We start from the raw sequence: 6,416 nt of genomic DNA, 5'->3' as shown, positions 1-6,416 counted from the left end.
ACTTTCTAACTCTCACCAAAACATTATCTAACACACCTATAGGATACTTGATCGATCTATCGGCAAGTTGCAAAGACACAATAGTAGGTTTCAACTCTCCCATGTCTAACTTCTTACATAGAGAAAAAGGCATCAAGCTAACACTAGATGCTGGATCATAAAGCGCTCTCTCAAATTATATGGTACCTATATAACAAGGGATAGAGAAACTTATCGGATCTTTGAGCTTAGGGATTACCATGTTTTGAATCACAACACTATTATCAAGAGTTGTGACCACAGTTTCATGGTCCTCTAGATTTATTTTATTGGAAAGAATCTCTTTTAAGAACTTAGCATATGAGATCATTTGAGTTAGTGCCTCGATGAAGGGCGCATAAAGGTGGATCTTTTTTAGAAGTTCCATAAACTTTTTAAACTGGGCATTCACTTTGGCTTTCATAAGCCTTTATGGGAAAGGAACAATATGTTGTAGGGAGCATGAGTAACATAGGGTGCTTCCTTCTCAACCTTTTTAAAGACATCCTTTATGGGTGGTGATGGCACATTACTTTCAACCTCTATCTCTATCTCACTAGAACTACCCACCTGTTTACCACACTACGAGTTATCATGGCATTCAAATGTCCCTTGGGATTTTGTTCGGGTTTCCCCGAAAATGAACCAGGAGGAATGGAAGAAGCAGTTTGTTGTTGAGCTTCTTGGGAGATTTGAGTCTCCAACATTTTGGTATGAGTGACAAAATTGTCAACCTTAGTTCAACGGCCTAAGTGCCTCATTAGTGAGGAGGTTTTGATTTCTAAACTCATCATTTTGACGGGTTTGCATCAACACAAATTTTCCATCAAAAGTTCTAGGTTAGATTTCTTAGGCTCGATTGGTGTAGATTTTTGGAAACCTGACGGTCCCATGGCTTGTTGGGGGTTGTTGTTCCTATAAGAGAAATTAAACCCCGAGTTATAGGTGTTGGAGTACAAATTTTCTGTTGGTTATTGTTCACAAAATTGCCATTTTCTTGGGTGGATCCTCCGACGAGGATCGTTTTATGATCTTTATCGGTACTCCTATTAACTTTGCATATCTCACAGTAGAGAGTATCAGGGGCAACAAAAGCAACATGGAAAGGAGTAACGAGTGTGGAAGGTGTGATACTTAAAATATTTATCTTTTGGTAAAGGGCATCCACCTTATGCAAGAATAGAGTGCACCTAATAGGGGGTGAATTAGGTATTTTTAAAATCTCTGGTTTTAAGAGTATTGTTTCTTTATTTTACTGGTTTGATGAATGGTTATGAAAGCAATAAAGTATGGAAAAATATAGAACACAAAAGGTTTATACTAGTTTCCCTCACAGTTCGAGAGTACATCTAGTCCCCTTATCATATTGTAAGAGATTTTACTATAGTCATAAGTTTTTATAACCCTATACACAAACTTATAACTAAATCAACGGGCAAACTACCTTGTGATTTTACAACACAGAAAAATAAAACAATCCTTTCTTTTTCCACTCTTGTTTCCAGCAATCCTGGATAACAAGGTATTTATACAACAATTTGAGTTTTTGATAAATGAAAGTTTGAAGCAGTAGGATAAAATAAACCCTAACTTGTATAATTTCTTCTTACTCAATCAATATGATATATCACAATATACTTGTAAGTGCTCATGAAATTTTCATGTTATCTAATTAATGAAAATAATGCACAAGTTCTTGATGCTTGAAAGTTTACTGATGTAGTGAAATATAGTGAGATATTTTAGGAAAAGAAATTTGAAAGAGGTGAATTAATTAGATAAAATACATCTCTTTTTATATTTTCATTCTCTCCCTTTTGAATCAATACATGGCTATTGATGATTCATGAGAAGGTGTGAAATTGTTATGAAAAGCTATAATGAAGGAGCCATGAAAAGATGCACTCAATGAAAGTATTTTTCTAAATTCTCATGGTGACAATCGATTGCATGGGGTAGGAAATCGATTTCCCCCTATTGCACGTTGATTTTTTAAAAAAATTCAAAGCTATGTCAATCGATTGTAAGGGCCATGCAATCGATTGATGCAAATAAAAAAATTTCAAACATGAATGGTGGCAATCGATTGTCATGGCCTTGCAATTGATTGCTTGGCTTGAAATTTTGATTTTTTTCAAAATGAAAGTTATGCAAAATATTTTCTAAATTAAAGAATACAATGACATGATTTTTTTAAGATATGACATGGATTATTTTAGTTGATTGAGCACTTAAGATATATGTAATCATGAGATATCATATTTTACCATTTTTGCTAGATCATTTGTAACTTAATCATTTGAGAAGTTTCTTCATTCTCTATCAAATGATCATGTCTTCACCATATTGATTGTCTTCATCATAACATATTCATTGAAAGCTTAAATTTACACCTTAGTGCTCATATGTCAAACTCATTAACCTCATAAAGACCACCGGTCTTAGGGGTAGACTTGGCGGCAACTTGTCGCACACTTCCCCGTGAGTGGTAGTTTTTTGTCATCTCTTCTATCAAGTTATATGTTATATCTTGAGGATTATTCACTAGGGCTCCTCCAGAAGCTACGTCTAAGGTCATCCTTGTGGAGTAAAGGAGACCATTATAAAAGGTATGGATAATCATCCATTTCTCAAGCCCGTGAAAAGGGCATAATCTTAACAAATCATTATAACGTTCTCACGCGTCAAACAGCGATTCCTCATCTTCTTGTCTAAAGTTATTAATCTCATTCCTAACTTAGACAGTTTTACTTGGCGGAAAGTATCGTAAAAGAAAAGCCTCTTTTAATTGGGTCCAAGAAGTAATATAATTGGAGGGCAAGGATTGAAGCCAAGCTCGCACACGATCTCTCAATGAAAAGGGGAATAAATGAAGGAGGATGGCGTTTTGGTCAACTCCATTAGCCTTAATGGTACCACAGTTATCAACAAAGATTGAAAGGTGAAGGTTCAGATTTTATGAAGGCAAACAAGAAAATTATTTTTGTTGCACCATACCAATCAAAAAAGGTTTTAATTCAAAATTATTTGCGGCAATCGGCAGGTGCACAATACTACAATGTGGTTCCTCTTCGGTAGGAATTGCATAATCCTTAAGAGGCTTAGTATCAACTAGGTCAACCATAGCATGCAATCTAAGATTTCAGCGTCTCTCGAGTAAGAAACGCTCAATTTCGTCCATAGGCTCAACTAGATTTCCAAACGAATAAGTTCTTCGCATACAAGAGCAGCGAGAACCACGCCAAATAAACACGCTAAAATGAATAGAAAAATAAATCTCTAGTCTATACGGTTATCAAACGGTAATTCAATATTATACACAATTGGTCCCCGTCAACGACGCCAAAAACTCGATACGCCGCAAGTGCACGACTGTGCGAAGTAGTAAAAAGATATCGAGCCACAAAAACCAATGGCTTAAGTACCAAATTTCGTCATGTCGGTGTATATATAAAGAAATCTAAAATATGAGACTTTGTGAAAATAACTTAAAATAAAAAGCACTTAAATGAAAATAACTTATTTGTGAAATCACTTAATTTATAATTTAGGCAAATAGGACATAGGGTTATGGTTCTTACTCTAACACAGTCGCACGATCCAAATCACTTCTATTATGAGAATTCCGCAAAATTTGTAGAAAATAGATAAATATGGACAATACCTGCTTTCACCAGCGCATTGCCCTATCGATGACGAATAATTTATCTGCTTTTGCACGGCTAGATTATTCATCAATGATTCGTTACTTTTTATCAGATATATAATTTTCTAAAATTCATCCAAGTGCTTTCATTGTATTGGCCCCAGTTGTTTAAAAATATGCGCTTCGGTATCGACACATAACCTTTCAGACTACTATCGATACCTGAGAACACCTTACTTTCGTACAGGAGTTGGAATGCATGAACCCAGGTTATAAAATAAGTTTAGGCGAAAATTCTTGTAATTGATATGTGACAGGTCATACAAAAGGTTATAAGATGATCCTCATAACCCCTAGTCCCTAATGTATTACTCATTCATGGTGAGGGCAAACAAAATCAATTCAATATTCATCATCGAATTCATAATAAACAATTATAATGGACAAGCAATTCAATAGAAACGAATAAGAAAACCTGATTTTAATTAAGCTTTGATCCAATTTTGCTCCCTTGGAGACTTGAGTACAAAGAAAAATAAAAATTATGTAGAAACCTTGTAAAATAAAACTTGAATCCCAAAACTCATAACAAACTATTAGTTTTATAGAAGAAAAAAAACTAAAACTAGCATAGTATTTATGGTTTAATGTCTATTGCATCAGAATTAGATCAAACCAAATAATACCTAAGAGTCCTAATCATTGAGGATCAAGCTAAAAAGGAAATAAAATAACTTACACTCGCCCTCCTTCTACGGCTCGTAGCAGCTACTACGGATGGCTATTGCAGACCTCTGGTAAATATAATGAAGAGCAACATTGGGAAACCCTAGGTGCCTTTGCTTCTATGTCTCATAGCAGCTGTTACTGATAGCCGTAGAAGCCCCCTGGTTTTACTATGAGGAAAATTTTATTTTTAACTTTTTGCCTTGTTTTGCTTATTTTTTTATCCCTTTATGTCTTGGATGTTCATTAGGCCCTAAAAATAGCAAGAACACACAACCAAAGCATGAAACATGGTAAATGAAAGTAAAACGATCAAAATGAGATGAAATACTAAGTGAAAATTATTAGAAATAACCATACGAAAACCACTTATCACCTAATAAATAAGAACTTCACAGTTAAGCGTGCTTGACTTGGAGTAGTATTTGGATGGGTGACCTTATGGGAAGTTTCCCAGAAAGCGTGTGAGTGAGGATAAAGCATGCTGAAAAGACCCAGGTTGGTTTATGGGGTCTGTCGGTAATCCTGAAAGTAGTCAGGGGCTTTATAAATGGTATCACAACAAACTTCTCCCAATATGATATGGTTTGGGGACAAACGAAGCGAAAGATGGTGGACATGTAACACCCGAGGCCGAATAAGGGGGAAGTGGTTGTAACACCCGAGGTCAAAGAGGGCGGGAAGTGGTCGTCTGAATTCACATCGGAATGAGATAATTCAAATTTGTGCAAGTACGAGACTGGATGGTTGAAGGCAGACTTATAAGGATTGATTGGTACTACCTATACCAACAAGATGCATCTTTTTTTCGGTAGCCTAACAAAAAAGATGCATCCGAAAAAAAAGATGCATCTTGTTGGTATAGGTAGTACCAATCAATCTTAGAAGTTTCCTAGAAAGTGTGTGAGTGAGGACAAAGCATGCTGGAAAGACCCGTGTTGGTTTGTGGGATTAGTCGGTAATCTTGAAAGTAGTCTGAGGCGTTACACCATTGCAAGACACAAATGCAATATGGGGATATGCATTTATTCTCTGGTTGTGGTGTGTTTTTTAGAAAACATGGAATGAGAGACACCATATTTATACAAGTTTTGGGTCACTTTGAATCTTAGAAACCTTATTCTGTCATCAGGGGGCTTTTCGGAGATGCATCTCTGGACAAACTCTATTTTTTACAAAAAAAGGTGTTTACGGATATGCATATCCGTAAGGTGTCATGTTTTTTTTATTTAGCATGGAATGTATCCGGATATGCATATCTGAAATCACCCTGAACCAAAATCAGACCAAACGCTGTGTAAATTTAAACAGAAAATGTACCCCCTAAAATTTATAAATTGAAACAGTCAACATTTACACCATCATTGCTGAATATATATTACTTATGTATTAAATCGTAGCGAGATTTCATCATCGACGAAATACATTCAAAAAAGTGCATCGATTACAATCTAAAATGTATCAAAAGATGCATCACCGTCTAAATCTACTATTGGTTCCTCCTTTGATTTTTCCTTATTTGATTCTCTTTTAAGCTCGCTCAATTTGGTGAACTCTTTCATCCTTACCAGAAATTGGCCTGACCAAGTTTTCGTCTCTTTTGTGGAATGTGACGTCCACTCCATTGATATATTGGGAATAAGACACTCTAGTTTCAAATAAACCTCAACAAAATGTAGCGATTTCGAAAGTCACCCAATAAACATGATACGTCTAGATGGAGCTATAGGTGGGCCACTCCAAAGTGGAAAAAATATCGCCGAGAAACCATATCTTGTCAGATCGATACACACCCGGTTATATGCACTTGTTATAAGATGGCCCATTTTAGGGAAACACGTCCATTTTGACTCTGGTACGGGACCGCTATCACAAGGAATAAGAGCATTGTGAATTGCATCAAAATGTTCTTTTTTTTTCTATAACAATGTGTAGAATTGTTGAGGTGTCTAACCCGATGGGTTCAAGTACAAACAATATTCTTCTTCACTTGGTCTAAAATAGTACTCTCAACGTATTTTAGAAA

General features: G+C 35.7%; 1 non-coding gene across 1 annotated transcript; it reads left to right on the top strand.

Annotated features, from left to right (window-relative positions):
* The first annotated feature begins 2,650 nt into the window (after positions 1–2,650).
* Positions 2,651–2,757, top strand: LOC127124587 (small nucleolar RNA R71). Its single transcript, XR_007804061.1, has one exon. It is a non-coding gene; the product is annotated as a small nucleolar RNA R71 (small nucleolar RNA).
* The last annotated feature ends 3,659 nt before the right edge of the window (positions 2,758–6,416 follow it).

The sequence above is a fragment of the Lathyrus oleraceus genome, chromosome 2, assembly GCF_024323335.1.
Source record: "Lathyrus oleraceus cultivar Zhongwan6 chromosome 2, CAAS_Psat_ZW6_1.0, whole genome shotgun sequence".
Taxonomy (NCBI): domain Eukaryota; kingdom Viridiplantae; phylum Streptophyta; class Magnoliopsida; order Fabales; family Fabaceae; genus Lathyrus; species Lathyrus oleraceus.
Note: the sequence above shows the minus strand (reverse complement) of the source record. Positions and strands in the feature narration are given on the sequence as shown.